The sequence below is a fragment of the Glandiceps talaboti genome, chromosome 9, assembly GCF_964340395.1.
Source record: "Glandiceps talaboti chromosome 9, keGlaTala1.1, whole genome shotgun sequence".
In the NCBI taxonomy this organism is placed as follows: Eukaryota; Metazoa; Hemichordata; class Enteropneusta; family Spengelidae; genus Glandiceps; species Glandiceps talaboti.
In genome coordinates this window covers 7,779,209-7,789,208 of record NC_135557.1, presented here as the reverse complement: position 1 = coordinate 7,789,208, position 10,000 = coordinate 7,779,209, and positions in this window count along the sequence as shown.

Genomic DNA, 10,000 nt, shown 5'->3' with positions numbered 1-10,000 from the left:
ATCATGTTTTAGAATTAAGTGATATGGTGGAGATTTTACAGCTTTTATTTGCAGTGACCTTTCGTCAGGCCTATTGAAAGTCTCTACCAACCACCCCAACCACCCCGGCCAGAAAAAAATACTGACCGATCCCTTAGAGCATTACAGTAATAATGAAATTATAGGATATCATATATAAATAACTATCTTACAGGATATGCTTGATGCAGCCGCCTTTATTGGTGTTGGATTTGATGCACGTGGAGAGTACAGTCCAGACAGCCGTAAAATGAGTATTTTGCAAAGGAATTGTGCCGGTTATTCCACGTAAGTGATTACAGTACTTTACTTTTTTTAAAGAAAGATGAAGTGACTATTGAGCTCATAATTCCTCTCAATCAGTGGAAGTGGTTTCATAATCCAAAAGGGGACGTTTTTTGAACGGAAGTCAATCATGTTTTTGTTCGCTTGCATAAAAAGCAAACTATTTGAAACCGAATGTTGGTAATAACAAGATGTATAACTCGACAAACTGACTTCTGGAAGATGATGATGATGATGATGATGATGATGATGATGATGATGATGAGTATTTATTAGTTAACCCTTGGGTCCATAGAGAAGGCCGAACACCAGTCTATCTATGAATAATATGTTTGTCATCGTGTTTGCGTTTCACAACTCTTTAGATATGATGGCTATGATGTGCCTGATACAATGAACGTACATGGAATCTATGATACCTCCTCCACCATGATGACGTACTCGGATCGTAGTCAATACACCAGGCACTTAGAAGTAGAAGCTGGTATATCTGGTGGTTTTTCGTCCTTCAGTGCTGGAGTATCTGCTGCCTACGGTTCTACACAAACTTCAAACCAACAACAATTCATGTCCACACTTGACGTTGACATCATGAGGTGGGTTTAGTTCATTCATTTCACGGAGTTTTCCTGAGAGTACGTTTACATCTTGTTGTCTATTACTACCTACACATGTATGTATGTATGTATGTATGTATGTATGTATGTATGTATGTATGTATGTATGTATGTATGTATGCTTGTATGTATGTATGTATGTATGTATGTATGTATGTATGTATGTATGTATGTATGTATGTATGTATGTATGTATGTATGTATGCATGCATGCATGCATGCATGTATGTATGTATGTGTGTGTGTATGTATGCATGTATGTATGTATGTATGTATGTATGTATGTATGTATGTATGTATGTATGCTTGTATACATGTATGTATGTATGTATGTATGTATGTATGTATGTATGTATGTATGTATGCATGCATGCATGCATGCATGTGTGTGTGTGTGTATGTATGTATGTATGTATGTATGTATGTATGTATGTATGTACGTATGTATGTACATGTATGTATGCGTGTGTGTATGTATGTATGTATGTATGTATGTATGTATGTATGTATGTATGTGTGTATGTTTGCGTTCGTTCGTGCGTGTGTGTGTGTGTGTGTGTGTGTGTGTGTGTGTGTGTGTGCATGCCTGTCTTCCTGAATGTCTGTCTATCTGTACGTACGTACGTATGTATGTATGTATGTATGTATGTATGTATGTATGTATGTATGTATGTATGTTTGTGCCTGTGTCTGTGTCTGTGTCTGTGCCTGTGCTTGTACTGCGTATGTGTATTATTGACAGTTTCATACTGCAGACTTTTCATTTTTTTTTCATTATTTCTCTCTTTACAGATATGAAATCTTCAAGGACGTGACTACAGCAAATGACTTGTCTACCAATTTCCTTAAAGAGTATATGAATTTACCTAACAGCTACATAGGATCAGGAAATCCACTAAAATATCGTAAGTATATTCTAAGCCCAAAGTTACACAGATGCATACACTACCATCTTGAAAAATAAAAGGATTCTTTCTATCCCACCAATTCTATTTCTTTCATAGTCGTATATCAACAGAATTAACCAGTTTGCTTGTCATCTACAATTCAATCCTCAATTAGGGGCCTCGTTGTGTTTCATTGTTTAAATATGACAACTAATACTATGTTTTCGATTATGCGCCGACATTTCTTAAAAAGCGTTGGCTCCTTTTGGGCAGTAAGCCTGTCATACTAGAGAGGTTTAGATAGACGAACTTACGTGAATCATATACGTGTAGCTTCATAGTCACCTGATTTGAAGCAACCAACTCGTTGTGTATTTGATGATGTTACGTCAAAATGATGGTCTACTCGTAACTAGGTGTTATGTTTTTTGTCATTGTTCTTCTAATCAATGTCGTATTTTTAATATCAAAATTCGGAAACATAACTTTAAACTAATTGTTCGGTTGATAACTGTATCCCTTGTATCAGGGAGCAATATCCAATGCACATTAAAGAACATGCTCTACTTCTCGTAAAGAGTAGTTGTATACCCAATGCAGTGTTTTTAAACCTGATTATTTATCTGTTTTTGTTATAAAATTATTGCAGTGACACACTTTATGTTATTCTGAGCATCAGCGAATCAATTTCATTGGCCATTTAGGAGATCTCTTTGTCATATGTTACCGGAAGTGGCTATTGTTCGCAATTGCACAACATATATAAAACAAAATAAAATGATCTTTTTTTCGTCTGGGTAATTGCGGAAAAAAATGACAAAGATGCCGACATGTTTAGAAAACAAAGTCATGTTTGTGGCCTTCTGGACAGACGATGCGAACGCGTATATGTACATTCCACTGTCGTTCACATTTATGTTCTGAACGAGTAACGAAAGACTAGTTTGTAAGCGTCATTACGTGTACACCTGCAAGATAATGCTCCTGTAGACGTTCGGACGTGTATCCAAACCTCTGTATTATATTAATTTCAAAGCACATTTCGTCCACATCTAAGTTAATTGTGGTATTAGGGTCGGTAATATATGAAACACAATTGCCATTGCTGAACGGGATAAATGACACATACTAATAACTATTCACTGACTATCCTTTCTCAATTTCAAGAGCTTATTCTCCGACTCCAGCCTGTTGGCATAATCAGATATATCTACATTTCTCCTACTTGGGGTTGTTGTTATTATTGGTGTATGACGGGTACATTCTATGCTTTGTAATAACAATTGTTGACTATCATTTACACTCACTTCATTTGTATGCAATGTAACAATGTAATAACAATAAGCTTTGATTTTTACTTGCCTTTGACTTGCCTTTGACACACTCTACAACGCAAATCTAAATGCGTATGCTCCGTGTGTGTGGTAATAAATGCTTTGAAGAGAGATATTACTCAAGCTGTTTAGAGTATTTTCAAACGTTTTCAACAGAGTGTGAAAATATTGGAGTATTTACATTGTTCAATTATCATTTATAAAAAGGTGAGATTTGCCATGAAAACCAATAAATATTGCTAATAAACAAACGACGGATCGTTTGATACGAATGTGACTCCAAAAAATAAAATTATGTTGATAACTGACATGTACCGACCAAACGATTGATACATACATACATACATACATACATACATACATACATACATACATACATACATACATACATACATACATACATACATACATACATACATACATACATACATACATACATACATACATACATACATACATACATACATACATACATACATACCTACATACATACATACATACATACATACATACATACACACATACATACATACATACATACATACATACATACATACATACATACATACATGCATACATACATGCATACATACATACATACATACATACATACATACATGCATACATGCATACATACATACATACATACATACATACATGCATACATACATGCATACATACATACATACATACATACATACATACATACACACATACATACATACATGCATACATGCATACATACATACATACATACATACATACATACATGCATACATACATACATACTAGTGCATACATACATACATACATACAAACAAACACACATATACATTATTACATACATAGGTATTTATATGCAGCTTCTTTACAGAAATAATGTATAGACAATAGGATACTATATTAATCAGCTTACAACAAACCTGAACACAATCAGTTATCTCAGAAATGAAAATTGTATCACTTTCTGTCCACAGAGGATTTCATTCAGCGATGGGGAACACATTATGTTAAATCTGGTATGTTCGGTGGAAGGCTGGAAATTCAGAAAGTTTCGTCAAGCTCATTTTACAGCTCCGTCGAGGAGTTCGCCGTTGAAGCAAACGTTAACTACCAGTCAATCTTCGCGCGTTTTCAAGCGAGCTTATCTGTGAAAGGTGGTTCATCATCTTCACGGGAAACTGGCTATTCATCAACTAATGTAAAAGCACTCGGTGGACATCCAGATATAGCAGCCATTGTAACTGATTTCAGTAGCCCAACGATCAAGACAGGTAAGACATTCAGCTGCCAGATGGGGAAGGAGGGGGGGGGGTGCACTTAATGTGAAAGAAGTTAATATATGTATCTATGTCATTCATAATTATTCAATATAATTATTGACAAGTATGATAGCATACACTTTGCAAATTGTTTCAAAATTAAAATTGAATAAACCGATTTGCGTTAACCTTTATAACATTATCACATTATCTTCCAAACAATCGACAACAGATCTTATCAACTGGTTGCAATCTATTCGAGACTATCCCAAAGCATTCAAGTTTGGTTTGGCTCCTATCACGGACCTTTTATACTTCCAAATGGATGAGATATTTCCAAATGCCGAGTTTGAGGCATGTACTGATAGGACCGACTTACAGAAGGATGAACAGACTGGGAAATGGTATTACCTTGTGGAGAAGACAGTTGGAGATGTTAAAGTCCATGAAAAGGAATTCTGTAAATTCATGTCCAAGGAGGAGTTTATGAATGACATCGCTAAACGAAGAGATTCTTTGGAATATGCAATAAGTATCTACATGTCTGAGGTAAGTAATAAATGCCGCCGATTCAATGCACGCCGACCGTAAGAGGCGTGTATTGCCCGGATGGAATTTGTTTTGTACTCCGGCTACTTAGTTTCATGGTTTCATATATATATATATACATATATATATATGTGTGTGTGTGTGTGTGTGTGTGTCTGTGTGTGTGTGTCTGTGTCTGTGTGTGTCTGTGTGTGTGTGTGTGTGTGTGTGTGTGTGTGTGTGTGTAATACATTGTTAATTAAATGCCCCTTGAGTTAGTTGTTTTAGAGGTTTGATTGACATTTTAATAGTATATAGTGTATCTGGTGCACATCAACATTCGGAGTGATGGAAGTTATTTCAATACAATTTGATGTCTGATGACATTTGTAGGCTGCCTAGCATTGCTAAAAACTACTGACGGTAACCGTGTCTGATATTTGTAGGCTGCCTAGCATTGCTAAAAAATATTGACTGTAATCGTGTCTGACATTTGTAAGCAGCCTAGCATGGCTAAAAACTATTGTCGGTAACCGTGTCTGACATTAGTAGGCTGCCTAGCATGGCTAAAAACTATTGTCGGTAATCGTGTCTGACATTAGTAGGCTGCCCAGCATGGCTAAAAACTATTGTCGGTAATCGTGTCTGACATGTGTATGCTGTCTAACATGACTTAAAACGATGACTAGTACCCTTTTTTCAAATTATTCAATTATCGAGATTCATAGTTTAAGAAATTAAAATCCTATGATCAGGATTGCCTCAGACCACTAAACGAAGGTTCTGAGGTATTGCAAAATAGTTCAGCATGCCCTTAGGAAACCCTTCAAGAAACCCGAGTCAGACTGTTGACCAGATAAATTTGACAATAAGCTCACAATCCCCCTATCATCGTTAGGGGATGACTTTAAAAATAAAAACGTCTGTCTGTCAGCCTGTCAGCCTGTCTGTCTGTCTGTCTGTCTGTCTGTCTGTCTGTCTGTCTGTCTGTCTGTATGTATGTATGTATGTATGTATGTTTATCTTTCTGTATATCTATATATCTACCAGTTATGATGTGTTAATTGTACCTAACAGGGACTGGTGTCAAACGATGAAATAAGTGTTAATGGCGGAAATGAGTATTGCGAGTTGAGTGAAAGAGGACCCGGAGAAGACTCTAAAAAACCCGACTGGAACTACCTTAGGAGTGGACAATCATTTAGCGTAGTTTTTGAGATGGACGAGGACATTGAAGGTGGTCGTCGTGGTAGTACAATACCAAAGAGCCAAATATTCACGGTCAGTCAAGTTTTACATGCCTTTATAAAAATCACCAATAAAAGTATATATATATATATATATATATATATATATATTAATTACTGGCATTTTTATTCGGGAGACCGAGTAAGAAAATACAGTTACGCTGTAAAGTCCTATAAGACAATCACTGACATAGTTACTATTAACAGTATTAGTTACAACATAGTAATTAATCAAATAATTAGTGAATTTTTTTATACAGACAATACGTTAGTTGTTTAAACTTAAGTATTCACTAACACATCAAAATATTGTTATTACTCAAAATTATGTTTGTTATGGGAAGCAAGAACAAAATCTTTTCCCATATTTGCTATTTCAAAAGTAGTGGTCATCCAAACGTAAATCTTTTATACGAACCATAGTTATGAGCATTAAATGAATCAATTTTGACTTTATTTGCTTGATGCACATATCATGTTAATCAGAATTGTGTAATGATATTAAATTAAATCATACCCGAGGTTAATGACATCGATACAACACATTGCATTCATATGTAGAATACCGAAAGTGGTGAAAGGAAATGATTAATCATAAATATATTTCATTGTTGCCTTTGGTAACGAAAATGACAAACATGGAAAAACCACTTTGTTGCCTTAGCCGTAGGTTTCTAAAATTGCCTGAACAAATAACAAAAATATCAAAATTGAATCTCGTGGATACCATGGTAAACAAAATTGTGTAATGGTTTTAAATTCATTCAAAATATATAACACTAAAAGTGTAAGGTCAAAGTACATAATCACTAAAAGTGTAAGATCAAAGTACATAACACTAAATGTTTAAGATCAAAGTACATGATCACTAAACGTGTAAGATCAAACTACATAATCACTAAAAGTGGAATATCAAAGTACATAATCACTAAATGTGTAAGATCAAAGTACGTAGTCACTAAAAGTGCAAGATCAAAGTATATCATCACTACAAGTGTAATATCAAAATACATAATCACTAAAACTGTAACATGAAAGTGCATAATCAATAAATGTGTAAAAATCAAAGTACATAATCACTGAAAGTGTAAGATCAAATGTTTGATGCCAATAGCAATCAAAAGTGAATGCTATAGTTTCCCTGGTATTCAAATGATACAATATTATGAAACTAACTAACTGTTTGGCCTAAATAAATGGTAGTGATACAAAAGTTGTAAATAATAGTGTTACAAAAGGTGCTTTAAAGTGGCATATTTAAATTTATCATCATATATGACTGTTATTGTCATAATGATAATGACCGAGACAAAAGTGGACAAGCAGTATCATAGTTAAACAGAATGTCCAAGTATTGTCAGGTTTCTGAAAGTCTCTGATCAAATGACACTGTTATGTAGAAAGTGAATTTTATGCTTAAATTCACAACTCAAATGTGTTTTGACAACTTGGAAACCAAATGCCCTTTTGTCGGGTATGAATACTAATTAATGTAACATATAGGTAATGTATAATTAGCATCTGTGTACTGGTTTGTAGATGCACTACTTTGCTGGCAAGTGGTTTGTTGAGAAGAACTTTGGTAACTCACGACTTACTGATGGGTACAGTAACGGGGGCAGTGGTAACACAGAAAACCGTAAGATTTCCGTGAAAGGTTTGGTGTTAACTTTCGAGCCTGAATCTGGTTTTTTTATGTTAGAAGACGAAGATTACGATGCATCCAGCGTTTTTTGGACATCTATCTTTGGTGGTCTAAAAGGCAAGTGTCAAATTGGTTACATGTACTGCATAATGGTAAATTGCTAGTGGCACCATGTTCATTTTGACTATAATAAACATTTTCACCCAAAGTATGCTGTGTATAAATCTATATTTTCACGAATGGAATATATATTGATAAACACACACATACATAACAACAACAACAACAACAACAACATCAACAATAACAACAACGATATTAAACAACAACGATGGTGAAAATAATGAAAATAAGACACAATGGCGGACAACAAACATAATTTGGATCTGAATGAGTTGATGGAGAATAAATGTTACCTTGATCAGTGTTATTTTTGTTATGGATAATGAGAAACTAAATATGAAAGGTGAGATAATTTTATGTTCAAACATGGCATTCTACACCTGGAAATAAAAATGACACATCTTCACATTTCAGGTCAATTCGTAGCAGAGGTATCGTGGCCAGTAAGTCTGGGGACTGCTGACACAGGAAGCCTAGAGGGGAGGTTTATGAAGGAAACAGTACAGAGATTTCCTTGTAATTCACATTGGTCAAACGTACAACTTCTGGATGCGACACGTAAGTTAAACATGCCTCTTCTAACAAAAGAAATACTTTGATAATATTCTGTAATGTTGTCCATAGTCAATACATCATGCTTCTAATATTCACTATCTTCATTTTCAGATGGAGGAGTGTGCCTGTTCTTCTCAGCCGTTAGTGAAGGTACCATTTATGCTGTTTTCTCATCTGTTCCGAAGGACAAGACAACTTGGTATTATGTGGAAATATCGCCTGCATTAGTAGCCATTCACAAGGTATTAGATCATATGTGAGAAATGGAATTTATTAATAATTATGTTATACCGCAAGGTCAAAGAATGTCTTTTATACAGTAATAGTTAAAATGCAAACATCTGAGATATACATGATATGCCCCTTCATTGGTCAATAAATTATATAAAACTCTATACATAAAGTCATAAATCTTGGGTAGAGGATGTGTAAATGTGGTGAGTATGCGACGACGTTCCACCTTTGACTTAATTTACCTCCGGTGATCTCTCATCTTGGGATTGTAGACAGTCAAAAGTGGTATTGCGTCTCTACCCCTGGACAGAGATCGTGGTTAGGTGGGCCACATGTAGGATAAAGGTTAGGTAAAGGTGGGTAAATTTGACTTTTCGTATAGCGTAATTAAACTATATGAAATGTGAAGCTTCCATACTTAAGACAGTGTCTAAATACCGAATTAGTTATGTACATGTAAATGAATAATGAAGCTAGCGACATAAACGAGCCCTATAGGACACGTGCATTTTGTCATTATCAATGTATGTATGTGCTATATTATATTCAATTGTAAGCTTGCATTCTTTGGATATTGTTTGATCAATGAAATTCATCAACTATGCAAATTACTGATTAAAATTATACTATATCAGCAAACTATTGGCACAGTCACTTGCACTTTAACAGCATATATCAAGCTTTGAATCTTAAAACATAGCCTAATCACCGAAAATTATTAATTATATGCGACGGAAATATGAGAAAAATGCCTTTAACAACCATTATAGGACATTGAACTTTGTTATGGTTGATGCATGTACCAAATATATCATAATTATTGAATTTGAACTGTACATTTTTGAGGTATGGATTATTATATACTGAAAAACATTAATTATGGAAATTACTCATTAGTTTTGAAGGCTACATTAACAAACTATATAGGACAATTGCACTCTGTTAACATTAATGTTAGACTGTAATATACGTCCTGTTGTTCAGCCCTATCAGAAATCTTAACCACGACTCAATAGCAAACATAAGTTTCATGACCAAAGTCTAGTATTTTATCAAGTACAAACAATTAGCAAGTATCACTGTAACAACTATCGTTCTTAACATCAGAAGCAGAAACTATCCTGTGTATTTGATTTGTTAATATTCACAATGATCTCTGTTTGACCTTCTAATCACAAGTTCAAGAAGTGGCCTACATCCTGTTATCGAGCAGGCATAGTCCCACAGGATAGTACAGACGATGAGTGCTGGCTGATAGTGTGGCA